Genomic DNA, 13,114 nt, shown 5'->3' on the forward strand with positions numbered 1-13,114 from the left:
AACAGTGGTGACGTAATATAAAGTCAATCAGCATTTTGTGTGGCAGTTTTTTTTTTTATCTTGGCATTCAATGCACCTGCTGATATATATATATATTATTTTTTGCCACGTTTCCTAGATAATTGTATAATTGATTGATGAGGTGGCATCAAAGGGATAAGAAAACAGCTACAGCAAAAATTATTTTGTTGATTGTATAAAATGCTCTTGTGTCAGTTTGTATATAATTGTATCAATACCAGCATTAAATTATAGATTGTACATTTTGCACACGTAGCAATCATGTGTTTGTATATGTGATTTGCTAAGCATCCATCGAGGTATGGGATGACATTGCCAATTGAAAACTGCAACGTGTGAAGTGATGAAAGATAATTCACCATTCAGTGTTCTGTGACAACTAGATACAACAAACAGCTCAGATTGTTTGAGATAGAATCTGATGAGAACATTTTCCGTTTGTTTTTTTTTGTTTTTACTCAGTATATTTTATTTATCAAACTCCGTACATGCTCACCCACTAAATCACACAGCTAGAGTAGATTATCTGATTCAACATAATGAGTTTATCAGTGCGAAGTAGTCGTTACCACGTATGTAATGTGCTGTTGCCGGCACTTCACCTTGGGTTGCTATAGTGTTGGTACAATTGATTTTGTTCTCATATTTTATGTAATTGCTTAATAATGGCCATTATCATTTGATCTTTCTATCTCTGCGATCAAACCATTCCGACAATTTTTCTTCTGAGGTAGAATAAGGGTTCCAGTAAAAGATATCTAACTCCGTGTATCGATGTATATTAATCTTTAACCATTTCCGTAATGGTGACCTTTTTTTTTTTCTACTTTTGATCACAATTGTTTCATTCTAGCGAGTTAAAGAGGTCAAATATGCAATGAAAAATCTTAGTCTCAAGAACCCATTCCAAGAGTGGCCAGACAGTGTCTCCACATTCCAGGTTTTTCATCATGCCTGAGGTGATGAATTTATAACCACCACTGCATCTGCAGTGGATGGAAATCAATGTCTTTCACAAGTATCTCTGAATGCTCTGCACATGCTGTGCTACGTGCATTCTCCTACCCCACCACCCTCTCCTCATCTCATGTTATTGCCCTGCATTGCATTTAGAGCCTCTCTCTCCACCCCATTAGAACTTTTGTAGAAATCATCTCCCCTGTGAATGCCTGTTTAATATTGGTTTCAACACTCCTCAATTTTAGTGAACCCTCCTATCTAGTGTGGCCACAAGATACAGCAAATAATGCTTCTAAGTTTTCTTCTTTCTTTAGGAAATTTCATCTCAACCTGCTGTCAGTCTTTCTAGAGAAGTTTCATCCGAAACCTTACTTATATTTTCAAGGAAGATAATCATAATTGAATTAACCCCCACCCCTCCCCCTTGTGCTACTATGTGAATTAAAATGATCACCTCTTTTCTATGTGTCTTTTTTTCTCATGTGTCTTAAATCTTTTTTTCTTTTTTAAATCTAAATGCATCCAGTTGCCTATCTCTACAAGTTGGCTGCGCAGAATCTCGATCTTTCTTTGATTAACCAATTTCGTTGACATCGTATCATATTATGATAACAGGGATGTACATAAGAAAACATTAACCTGTAATTGGTGTTTGTGTGTGACGCAGCTGTTTAATCTTGCAGTGGTAATGATCTTTCCTGGGTCAAAGTGTGCGAATCTAACCCACATCTGTGCCTATGCAAATGCATGTCCTGCTATAAACTCCAGTGCGGTTTAGACAGGTGAAAACAGCCTCAAAAATGCCCATCCCATGCCTTCAGAAAGAGAGGGGAAAATGGAATACAACATCACTTTGTAAACTATCCATAAACAATAGGCTTAATCTAACTCTTGTGAAAATAAAGTGAGATATGTCTTTAAAGAGTATGTCCATTTATAAATCTGTGTATCAGTCTTTCTGACATAATTGTTTGAAGCTTACATAATTGCCTTCATTGATACATTTGTCAATAGCCTCTGTTCTCTGTTAGCAAGGTATTGTTTGATATTACACTGTATTTATTCATAAGGCATCAGAGTACAAATTTTTGTATCCTGCTGTAATTGTACAATAAAAATACCCTGGCTTTCTTCTCAATTGTCAACTATGTATCTGTTTTATATTTCAGGTGATTTTATTAAATTCATCTTTTTTTTTCTGCCTAAAATTGCACCTCCAAGAACAATCTTGGATTTTGTTGCAGTGTATGACATCAAAAAGCAGTCAGGGGTAGTTGTATCAAATCATTTCTTCTTTCACTTTTCCAGTGGAGAGGCTGATGTAGTATCAAGACCCCACTGTGTGAAAGTGTGCATCAGTTTGGTCTAAGTCAGAAATCAGATGGAATATTGGCCATCAGCCAGTCTGAATTATACTTTGGAAACTAAGCAAGTTCCCTCAATTACAACCACTCACAATTCAAACAAATACCAAATTTCACTCCACAATTACCAATTAGGTTCAATTCAATACATTTTGTTATGTTTTTTCAATGCAGAGGGACCCTTGTAGATCAAAGTTTGGTCAAGTACATTTTCAGAGTTATTCCTATACTTGGTGCGAGTCTATGGACATTTATTTTCATGCCCAAACAATTACAATAAAAGTTCCAATTCATAGATCTCTTGATTTCTGTATGTTGTGCTCAGTTGCAACATTGCCTGATGTTACTCAAAATGACACCCTTTTTTTCTCTTAGAACAGGAAAAAAAGTTGATTAATATATGCTTTGTTACATTTTTTTAGCTTGTTAATCATGACTTTTGTTCACAAAAATGAATGATATTTCTAAAACCAAACATATCTATTTAGAGTCATATTCCTTTCTTATACTGCCGCAAATTACCCAATGGTAATTCAGTTCTATTCTCCATCTTCCTATATGCAAGCACACCATCTGTCATCAAACACTGACCATTCAATCAGAATTGTTTTGTTTAAGCTCTATTTTTTTGGTCGACACTTGTAGCTGACTTGTCAAGCAATCAAATTTCATCTGTTCAGTGGTTGTATCCTACTCGCCCCCTTCCAAGACCTGTTGCCTTTATTTTCCCCTTATTATTTTCTTAAATAGCTGCTTGTATTACAGAATACTTGGAAGTGAGACTATTAGCAAGGTATGGCAAGAATGAATTCCTTTGGTGTGTCACCGAGTATAGGTAGCCTGGTTATTTAAAATGCCTTTTTGCATTGCATCCTCCTTGGAATAAAATACTGTGAATGGACGTAGTGGAAGAAGAATGATTGTTTTTTTTTTTTTTTTTTTCCAAGAAAAGTGTTGAGAAAATATGTGTCTTGTTCAAGATCAGGGTGAGAATGAATGAGTTGGAACTAAACAAACAAACAAACAAACAGTCAAACACAGAGATGCTGGTGATTATCTTTGATGGTCACTACAAAATCAAAAAAAATCAGCAAGTATGGGTGGGGAAGAGAGGAGAATTTGTCTTAACCCATAACCTCCTATATTCAGTTATACACATGCAGATATATCTGGTAACAGAGAGCAGAGGGCTTTCCAAGCAGCAGTGTTACAGCCCATATATTACAGCTTGTCATGCATAAGTACACCAGCTGCCACTCAATATACAACGTGCAGATCATTTGAACAGGTGTCCGTTCTTTTTATTTACGATGTGAAAGCACCCTCATGTGATAGCAGCAGCAGTCTGCTCAAGAGCCTATCATGGTGTAAGAACCAATTCCTATTGTGCCTGCGCAATACCATGCAAAGAGGGACGTGCTCTTACTTTTTTACAGAGTGAACGAGGAATTTCTCAGCTGATCCTTGTGTTGTAATGATTGTTTTAATTTAAAGCAAGTGTCATGTGTGATACACAAACTTTGTACAAATGTCTGATTCTCATGCAGAAATAACTTCTGATTCTTTTTTTTTTTTTTGTTCCTAGCAACACCACAATATTTGAACAACTGTTGTTGAGATATGTGTATATTTATCTTCGCATGTTTATATTGGATATATGATAGCTATGAAGGCGGCAAAAGGAAAAATCATTTATTGAGGAAACAAATAGGCCTTGTTGCATTTTATCACAGAGTGCTATGAAGTATTTAATTGATCTAAAAGTCTGTACATTTCTCTCCTGTCTCCTTGTATGGGTTCTTTTGATATATCATTCTTGGTTCTGAAATGGAAAATTTTAATCTGTTTTTGTACCTCAAAAAAAGGGGAAACCACAAACAGGGAGATGGTAATGTCAATAAAAATGAAAAAAAAAAAACAAAATGCTCAGGTTTTTGCTTGTGTATTATCTGTCGTGTTTATGTCCTGTGAGTGTTTAAAAATGATGTGAATGTTTACACTTGTGCTACAGGGTGTGTTGATCTCATAACTGGTTTGAAATATGGACTAGCCTTGAGGGGGATATGACATTCATGGCCTGAAGTAGAACTGTATACTCCATGTCAAAAAGGAGGGCAATACGAGTTTAGTGAGGGCAATGTTGTTACTAATGTATCCCCAGAAAGTAACCAGTCCATATCATTATCATTGACAAAATCAGACATCTACAGCAAACTTTAAAATATTGACAACCAATGTAATCACTCAAATTCATGAAATTCTTCCATCAAGATGTTTTCATTGCAACTGATTGACAAATTGCCCCACATCGACGTAAATGAGCACTAAATTGATCAGTGTTTTAGTACAGTGTAGTAGCCATGATAAAAAATCATGGGCGTACATACTCGAGCAGGATTCAAACCTTCAGGAGGTCGTAGGTTCGAATCCTGCTCAAGTATATACGCCCATGATTTTTTATCATGGCTACTACATGTACTAAATTACTGATCAAATCAGTGCTCATTTACATCAATGTAGGGCAATTTGTCAATCAGTTGCAATGTAATCACTTTTTAAATTGCATTTCAAAAGGGGGGGGGGGACAAAAAAAAAAGGACAATAGGTCAACTTGTTATTATTGGATGCATGGCTAGCATTATACTGCTAAGTGTGCAAACACAAAGTGTGCAAACGCTTTTGCTACAAGTGCATGATAGCATGTCTGCAGCATCCAACTTATTGCCCTGTATTTTACATGCAAAATCCCATTGATTTTTGTACATGGGCAATCAGAAGTTTTTTGACCTGCAAATTTTGTCTGCTTTGAAAAGTGGGACAATAAGATAGAAGAATCAAATTGCTCAGATGTTTGATGCAGTTAATAATATATGTTATACATTGCTGAGAGGCACTTTCAACAAATAAGTTAAGAATGAATAAACTAATTTTTCGTCGGGCATTCCTCTGGCTGGCTTGCTGGTTGCCAGGCTTTTGTTGAAACTGTAAGCATATATTGTAGACTGGAGTGTGCCAATAAACCGCTTCATGAAATCAGAGAGATATGGTATGCATGTTGTATTGACTGGCAAGGAAGGAGATATATCATAGAATATTTCTACTGTTTTTAACCTGTTGAGGATGGACTGATTTTGCTACAACACGCATTTCCCATAGACACCTGCCCGAGCATACTCGGGACTCGTCCTCAACCAGTTAAAGAGATTTGAGTTGGATGAGAGATAGTTCAAAATTCTTGTTACCTTTAAGGAAAACGGACTGAATAGAGACATTCTGTTTATTGAAACATAAATTCACATTTATTATATTTCATGGAACATTATGCCAAGACTGATGAATAAAGAATTCTTTATTTTCTTCTCATCAAATAATTATACCTCAGCAGCCACAAAGGTGGTACAATCTTTTGTCAAGACCGTAGTTTTGTATGGGGCGCCAAGTGTCGCATGACCTATTTTGTTACGAAATCAGTCATTTCGTCAACGAAATGAAAGTATTTATGAAATGACTGATTTCGTGACGAAATCGGCCATGCGACACTTGGCGCCCCATACAAAACTACGGTCTTTGACCATGGTTTAAACCATGGACAAAGATCGTACCACCTTCGGGAATTCGGGCCCTAGTGTGTAAGGGGGTACTCAGTATAAAGGAATCAGCATGTGGTCGGTCTGGTGGTTGGGTGGTCGGTCAGGTGGTTGGGCGGGTGGTCGGATGGGCAGTCGCACAGTCAGTGGCGTGGTCCATTGCAAATCTTGCGTCACAAACTCCTACAGTTTTGAAGCAATTTAGATGCAACTTAGGGTAAATGATGACATTGAGGTGAAGATGTGGAAGACATGTTTTTTGTGTTTGTCAGAGAAAGCATTGCCATCGTAACCATGATTTTCGAAAAACCTTGTGGAGCAGTTTTTAAGCAATTTATTTCAAATCTAGTATGTATAATGATCTATAGCTGTAGTTATGCAAGACACTCTTCGTGCTTGTACCCAACAAGACATTGCCATGGTAACTGCATATTTTCTTGAAAATTTTGTCGAGTGAACTACTTCCACAATTTTGAAGCAATTGAAATCAAATTTGGTAGACATTATGGCACCAAGGTATACTGTAGATGTGGAAGACCTGATTTTTGTGTTTGCCAGAAAAAGTGTTGCCATGGTAACCACAATTTTACCAAATCTTTGTGGAGCAAACTCCACTGTACTTCCACAGTATTAAAGCAATTTATTTCAAATTTGGTACATATCATGATCTACGGTGTAGCTATGCAAGACACTCTTCGTGCTTGTAACCGACAAGGCATTGCCATGGTAACTGCATACTTTCTTGATTGACCTGATTTTTCTGTTTGCCAGCCAAAGTGCTGCCATGGTAACCATAAATTTGCCCAGACCTTGTGAATTGTATTACTTTCACAGCATTCAAGCCATTAAGGTCAAATTTGATATGTGTGATCTATAGGTGTAGATATGCAAGACACCAGTGTGTTAGTATCAGAAAAAAAGTATTGCCATGGTAACCACACATTTTTGTATCAAACTGAAGCATTTAAGCTATTAAGGTCAAATTTGGTGTGTATCAAAACCCTGATTCATAGGAGTCTGAGCTGCTGGAGCAGATGTATTAATCACCTTTAGTGATAGTTCTAGTTTATGTTGCTTTAGGCAAACATCAATACCTTCAATAATACCAATATAAAGCTTCTAGGGTCCTGGCATTATCATTACCTCTGCATTCCTGGGTGCCAACTTCTAGACCTGGAGGTAAGAGCGACACTGGTGGTAAGAATATCTTATCCAAAAGATGTATGCAGTGGACAACAAATGAAATCACAGATTATCTGTCTACGAGTTCAAAGGCCCGGCCATATTATCACCATGCTCCCAATGTGCTCAAGGTTTTTGTCGCGTTGCCAGTCCGCACTTTAAACAACATAACGTCGCTGGGGCGACAAGACCTCATATCTACAAAATGTCAAATGTTCAGGAGAGCCAAAAAACATAGCGGCCAAAGCATTGTAGCAAATGGGATAACCTTTCCTTTGACATGCTGTGGTGGCTTCATTTTTGGAGTAAGACAGTTGGGATTTGGCCAGGACATCACTTAATCCATTATTTGACCATTAATCCAAAAAAGTCATTTTCACCAAAATTTCAGATACAAGGTCTTATCACCCCAGCGATGATAAGCTCAATCCAGTTGAATAATGCATGGAGGAACTGCCCTGGCTCCACAGGTACGGCCATCGACTATCACTTGTGAGGTTCCTGCTTCAAGTCCCCCTCGCTACAGCGGTTGAGCCCTTTTAGACGAAGCACCTAATCCTCACTGTCTTGGATCTTGTCCTTTGGAGAAACCGTTGGTGCCATAGTTGCTTTCATACAGGCATTGAAGGCTTCCTAAGGGGGAAAAAATAGCACAATTTAGTTTATTTGATACAAGTACTCTGACAGAGGAAACTGTAGGAATCCTGCCTTTGGTTTGCATAAAAGACTTATTTTATACTGTAAAAGTGGACATTTTCGTGGTGTTGAAATTTTCACACATTTCATGCAACCAGAAACTAATGCAAAAATAAAAGCATGTGAATATTTTTGCTTGCCATGTGTTCCAGTACTTACTGTCTTGATTCCGCGGAATTAAAAACATGCGCAACTCTTCTTACCAGGTCGAGCGTGAAAAATTAGTCGCGCGAAAATATCCACTTTTACAGTTTCTTATTTTCTTATGCATCCATAATATGCATTTATTCTGACTCTGGCCCCCTTCTCTAGGATTATAACAATGCTAAGTTTATGTTTCATAAGCATGTGGCTTTGGTTTTCATTTCTAAGATCCCAGGAATTTTTAACGAAATAATTACACTTCTCTCTTTACATGGTAGCAAAAACTGAAATTGGGGTAAAACATGGTGTTACAACATGCATGAAAATTGACAAAAATGTGTGTGAAATTTTATTCAACATTCACAAATTTAAAAAAGAAACAAAAACAAAAACAAAAAAACAAGTGATATATGCTGATACCACATCACCTAATTACATAATCGAAAAGATTACCTAGGGAAAACTTTATTTGAATCATACTCTATCATAAGGCCAAAGTATCATCCAGTTTTTAAAGGTAGGGAATCCCATTTGCATTCCTCAAATGAAGAGTTGTATAAATACAGTGGTATGTTGAAGAGAGTATCATTTTCGAAACTCCCATAAAGTATTGAAAGTGGAAGGTAACATTTAGTACATTTTTATTGACCGTCAGATTTTGAATTGAATTTTTTTCGGGGCTCACCGTAAATTCCAGTACATTACTAGGCTACCTTTGCAGACCCATGCACTGCATGTGTGTCCATCATGTATATTTTGTGAAGAAAGTTCATCAAAACTTACAAACATTTCTATATACATTCTTGCCACACACTCTAATATGTTATTACATCTAGCTCTTATACTTTTAGATTTGTGTTTATACATAAAAAAATACAGAAGACTGCAACAAAAAGGCTTAAGTGTGGCTGACACACAGAACTACTGAGTATAGTTGAGTTTTGTGCATTATTCAAATTGTAGATCACTGTTGACTTCCAAATTTCTTAGCAGTGGCCTAAACAAGTCCCCTGAGGTTCATATTTAATGTTTTGCTGCATTTTGGGAGGTCTGTAAAAGGTATCCCCTACCTTTAAAGGACAGTCTTACTGCGACTTCACTTCATTACTTCCATGATCACTTAAATCAATGGAAGTATCTCTCATTTTCACAAATGCAAGTTCACATAGTGAGTGAAGATTTACATCTCTGATCTGCTCCTCTGACATCACTATTTCCATCTTAAATATGAAAGGGAGTTAAAAAACAGTAATTCACGTAATCTTAATATATATTTGGTTTTGAATAGATTGAAATTGAAATTGAAGGTGTTATACACGTATCTTTAAATATATTGCATTTTGGTATAATGTAAATCTAATACCAACATACATTTTTGTTACTTTGTTCCATGTAGACATTTTTGTATTCAATCATCTCAATGATATCTGCTGGAGCACTTGCTGTCCATACATGTGACCTGGGATAACACATGTGTCCATTCTGTACAGATTCAAAAATCAATGTGGTGTCAACATATATGACCACCCAGCTCAAAACCTATGAAAAGTCATAGATTAGGACTCTCTGTAATGGACCAAAATGGTCACTCGGATTGATCGTATCAAATTCTTCAAGTTTGTCTTACCTGGCAAAGTAATCTCTTCTCTACCTACTGTCAAAATGTGGCAGCTTATATCAAAGCTGAAATCGAGATATCAGCAGTTTTTCTTTTTTATTTATTTCTCATTTCTTGCACAGTCACTGCTTTACTGTGATTTTCATTGATATTGCTGCGCAGCACAGAGTGACAATTATCTTCAAATCCTCTTTTCTCCCTTTTCTATGAAACTGCACCTCCTAACTCTCTCTTATTTCAATCACTTTTAAAGCTCAGAGCTTCTTCTTCGAAACTACACATGTACGAAAAAGAGTGAAAATTCATTTGGACCTACTTTTTGTGGGTTTGCAGTCCGGCGGTCACATATAAAGACAAATGGTAGGAACTTTTGTCAATGCCTAAGGTTTGCAAGGGATGAAGGAAAAAGATATTTCATACCTAGGCCCATCTCCATGGGAGCAATTTCCCATCGACGGTTCAATTAATGGTTGCAGACTGCCCAGCACCATTGGTTACACTGGGCAAAGTCCTGAAAGAATGTTCCTTCTTGCAGGCAGAGCACTGGATGGTGAGGGTGCAGCAGAGTCCATTGCGCTGCTCTTTGGCCTCAGCAACTTGCAGCACACCTGCAAGACAGTAACAAAAATACAGAAGCTATGTACCAGCTATCATAGTTATAGAAATGGTGGAAAGGAAATAAGAGGGGGAAAAAATTATCCTGCCCAAATTACAACATTCCTTCCTGCTTTCTATGCAACTAGAACAATAGGCTTATATTAGAGATCCATCTAGGATGAGATCCTATCTTCCCCCAGTCACATTACTTGAAGCAAAATTCCAAATATCAACATCAACATTAAACATCAATAAATATCAACAATATCCAAACATTGAATACCAGTATGAATCTTTTTTTTCTTTTTTTTTTAAGAGTGGCTATTTTGGCAGAGGTCATACCTTCAAAATACTGTTAACACACTCAACCTAGGTGACTATAATATGTCTAGTAAAAAACAACAACAACAACAAAAAAACCTATACGCCAAGGTTTGACCTCCCATGCCAAAATTCCCCCGCAAATGAAAGCATAGAATAGGTTTCTACATGTAACCTAACCCGACACCGTACATGTTGGGGTTGCTTTTGAACCCAGATTCAGCGGGCGGGCAGGCAAATTTTGGATGGCAATTTGCGTGTTTACAAATGGTCGATTTATGGGCAGTTTGCTTTATATTCAAGGAATTAACACTGTTAATATACTGACATTTTCCATCTTTCTATTATTGACCAAATTACTGAGTCTTAGCCCGATCAGACGCCGTGTGAAGCGACACTTTGTGTACAGCGACAGGGATGTGTATAGTTAACCGAGTCTGTGAATCAGTCCACTGAGCAAAACTGTCTTTTTGTTTTTGTTGTTGCTGTTTTTGTGAAGAGGATTTAATAATGGGGTTGCTAACCTCAGCAAACATCAAGTGATATACAGTTCGACCTCGATTATCTGGTCATGTCGGGACCAGTGCTCATCCCGATAAGCGAATTGGCCGGATATGGGAGACACAATGTTAATGTATAGCTGCCGTCCCAAGTAACTATACACAGCCCAGTCGCTGTATAAATAGCGACAGGGCTGTACCGTCACAACCCACAACACAAAGAGAGCTCAGCGATCGCATTGCAATCTCTTTGAGTTTTGATACTTTAGATCAATTTCTGTCACCTCAAACTCGAACTCATCGACTTTAAATGTACCTTCTGTAATATAAGCATGCACTTTTACGTGAGTATAATGTCTATAAGTAATGAATGTCTAAATTGATATAAGTTTGGTAGTTGTGTTGTGGTTCCCCATTTTGATGGCAAGGCTTCGACTGTCTGATGCTGTGCTTCTCACAGACAGCGTCTGGTTGGGCTATCGTCCAAGCTGCCGTCCCAGTTCACTGGCAGCTAGGCAGGTAGGTAGCGTACCCCGCAACGGTGGTGTAATCTGGGCTAGCCTGCGCAAAATTGTAGTCCCTTCTTCACAAAAATAAAGTATATTTTTATGTGAAAATCATACATGTTTTACCTCATTAGATATTGAGAAACCTATCATGCACATCTTATGAAATTAGTGAAATAGATCCATTCCAAAGTCACCGTTTTCTCTCAATTTTTGGATGAAAAAAAAAAAAGTTCTTCACTGCATGAACGCGTCCGGATAATAGAGAATTCCGAATAAAAGGAGGCCAGATAATCGAGGTCGAACTTCAATTAGAATCTACAAAACAATTGCATAAATCTATTTCTACTTTACTCTAGTCTCCTAAATTACTTCTAAAATTTTACTAGTATCGGTACCCGCACCAAGGAAGGTTAGAAGCTGAAGGTGCGAAAGCTACCCTACTAGAAATTAAATAAATTTAGATCTAGAAGAAATAAAATTCAAATGCAAAACAACCTAGACTACCACCTGGGCATGAGTGCATGATCGATATGTGACCTCTGAATTCAGCAAAAGCTGAATTCAGTAGCTTCATGTCCACGATAAAATCACCGTCATCAGTATCATCAAGTCGTGCATGTGCCTCCTTGGCCTTGCTACCGGTACTATTACTAGGCCTGCTACACCTAGCACTAGCCACGCCCACGGCAAGCGAAGCAGCAGCAGGCAGGGAGAGTGGCTTGTCACCACACAAATTGTTAGGTGTGGGACTATTTCTATGCTGTGAAGTCGGTGATGATGAGGACAGCTGTATTTTGGAAGCAGCGTCCTTCTCAGCCTAAGGTGTAGCGGCTGCTTCAAACTGGAATCCCGTCGAGGCTTGAGTTGAAACACCCCTAAACACGTGCTAAAAACTTTCTTCTTGGAAGATTTCCTCCTACCCATGATTGTGTCTTTTTAAATAGAACTGTACGTACGGTAGTAAGCTGTGTCGCAGAAGAGCACGTGCTTTTCAATTTTGTTTTATTGCATAGGGGAGGGGGGGGGGGGGGAGGCGTGCAAGATCAATGGGGAATTCCCCACTGATCTCGTGCACGCGCCACCCCCCCCCCACCCCCCCCCCCCTCCCAATAAGGTTCCTATCACGGTTGGTTGGTGGGTTGGTGGGTTGGTGGGTTGGTGGGTTGGTGGGTTGCTGGGTTGGTGGGTTGCTGGGTTGGTGGGTTGCTGGGTTGGTGGGTTGGTGGGTTGCTGGGTTGGTGGGTTGCTGGGTTGGTGGGTTGGTGGGTTGGTGGGTTGCTGGGTTGCTGGGTTGCTGGGTTGCTGGGTTGCTGGGTTGCTGGGTTGCTGGGTTGCTGGGTTGCTGGGTTGCTGGGTTGCTGGGTTGCTGGGTTGCTGGCTGCAGTTGTTGTTTCCAGTGCTTCTCGGAGCTCTGGCCGCTATGACAGGTTTGACTGTATGTTGTTTGTGGAATGTACACTGCCATTATTTTTTCATTTGAAATATTTTGTGACATTCTGATCTCATCATGAAATACATATTTACATTGCAAACAAAATGATTGCAATGGTGTGACAATCATATCAAAAGAGCTTTTCCCGGTCGCCGAAAAGGGTAATTAAAAAAAAAATGAAAG

At 38.4% G+C, this 13,114-nt stretch overlaps 1 long non-coding RNA gene across 1 annotated transcript; it reads right to left on the reverse strand.

The window, feature by feature from the left end:
• Window positions 1-5,287: 5,287 nt before the first annotated feature.
• On the reverse strand, window positions 5,288-12,126 carry LOC140230107 (uncharacterized). Its single transcript, XR_011901357.1, has 4 exons — window positions 12,091-12,126; window positions 9,993-10,180; window positions 7,076-7,747; window positions 5,288-6,115 (listed from the first exon to the last, which is right to left on the reverse strand). It is a non-coding gene; the product is annotated as an uncharacterized lncRNA (long non-coding RNA).
• Window positions 12,127-13,114: the final 988 nt, after the last annotated feature.

This window comes from Diadema setosum, chromosome 1 (genome assembly GCF_964275005.1).
Source record: "Diadema setosum chromosome 1, eeDiaSeto1, whole genome shotgun sequence".
Classification (NCBI taxonomy): Eukaryota; Metazoa; Echinodermata; class Echinoidea; order Diadematoida; family Diadematidae; genus Diadema; species Diadema setosum.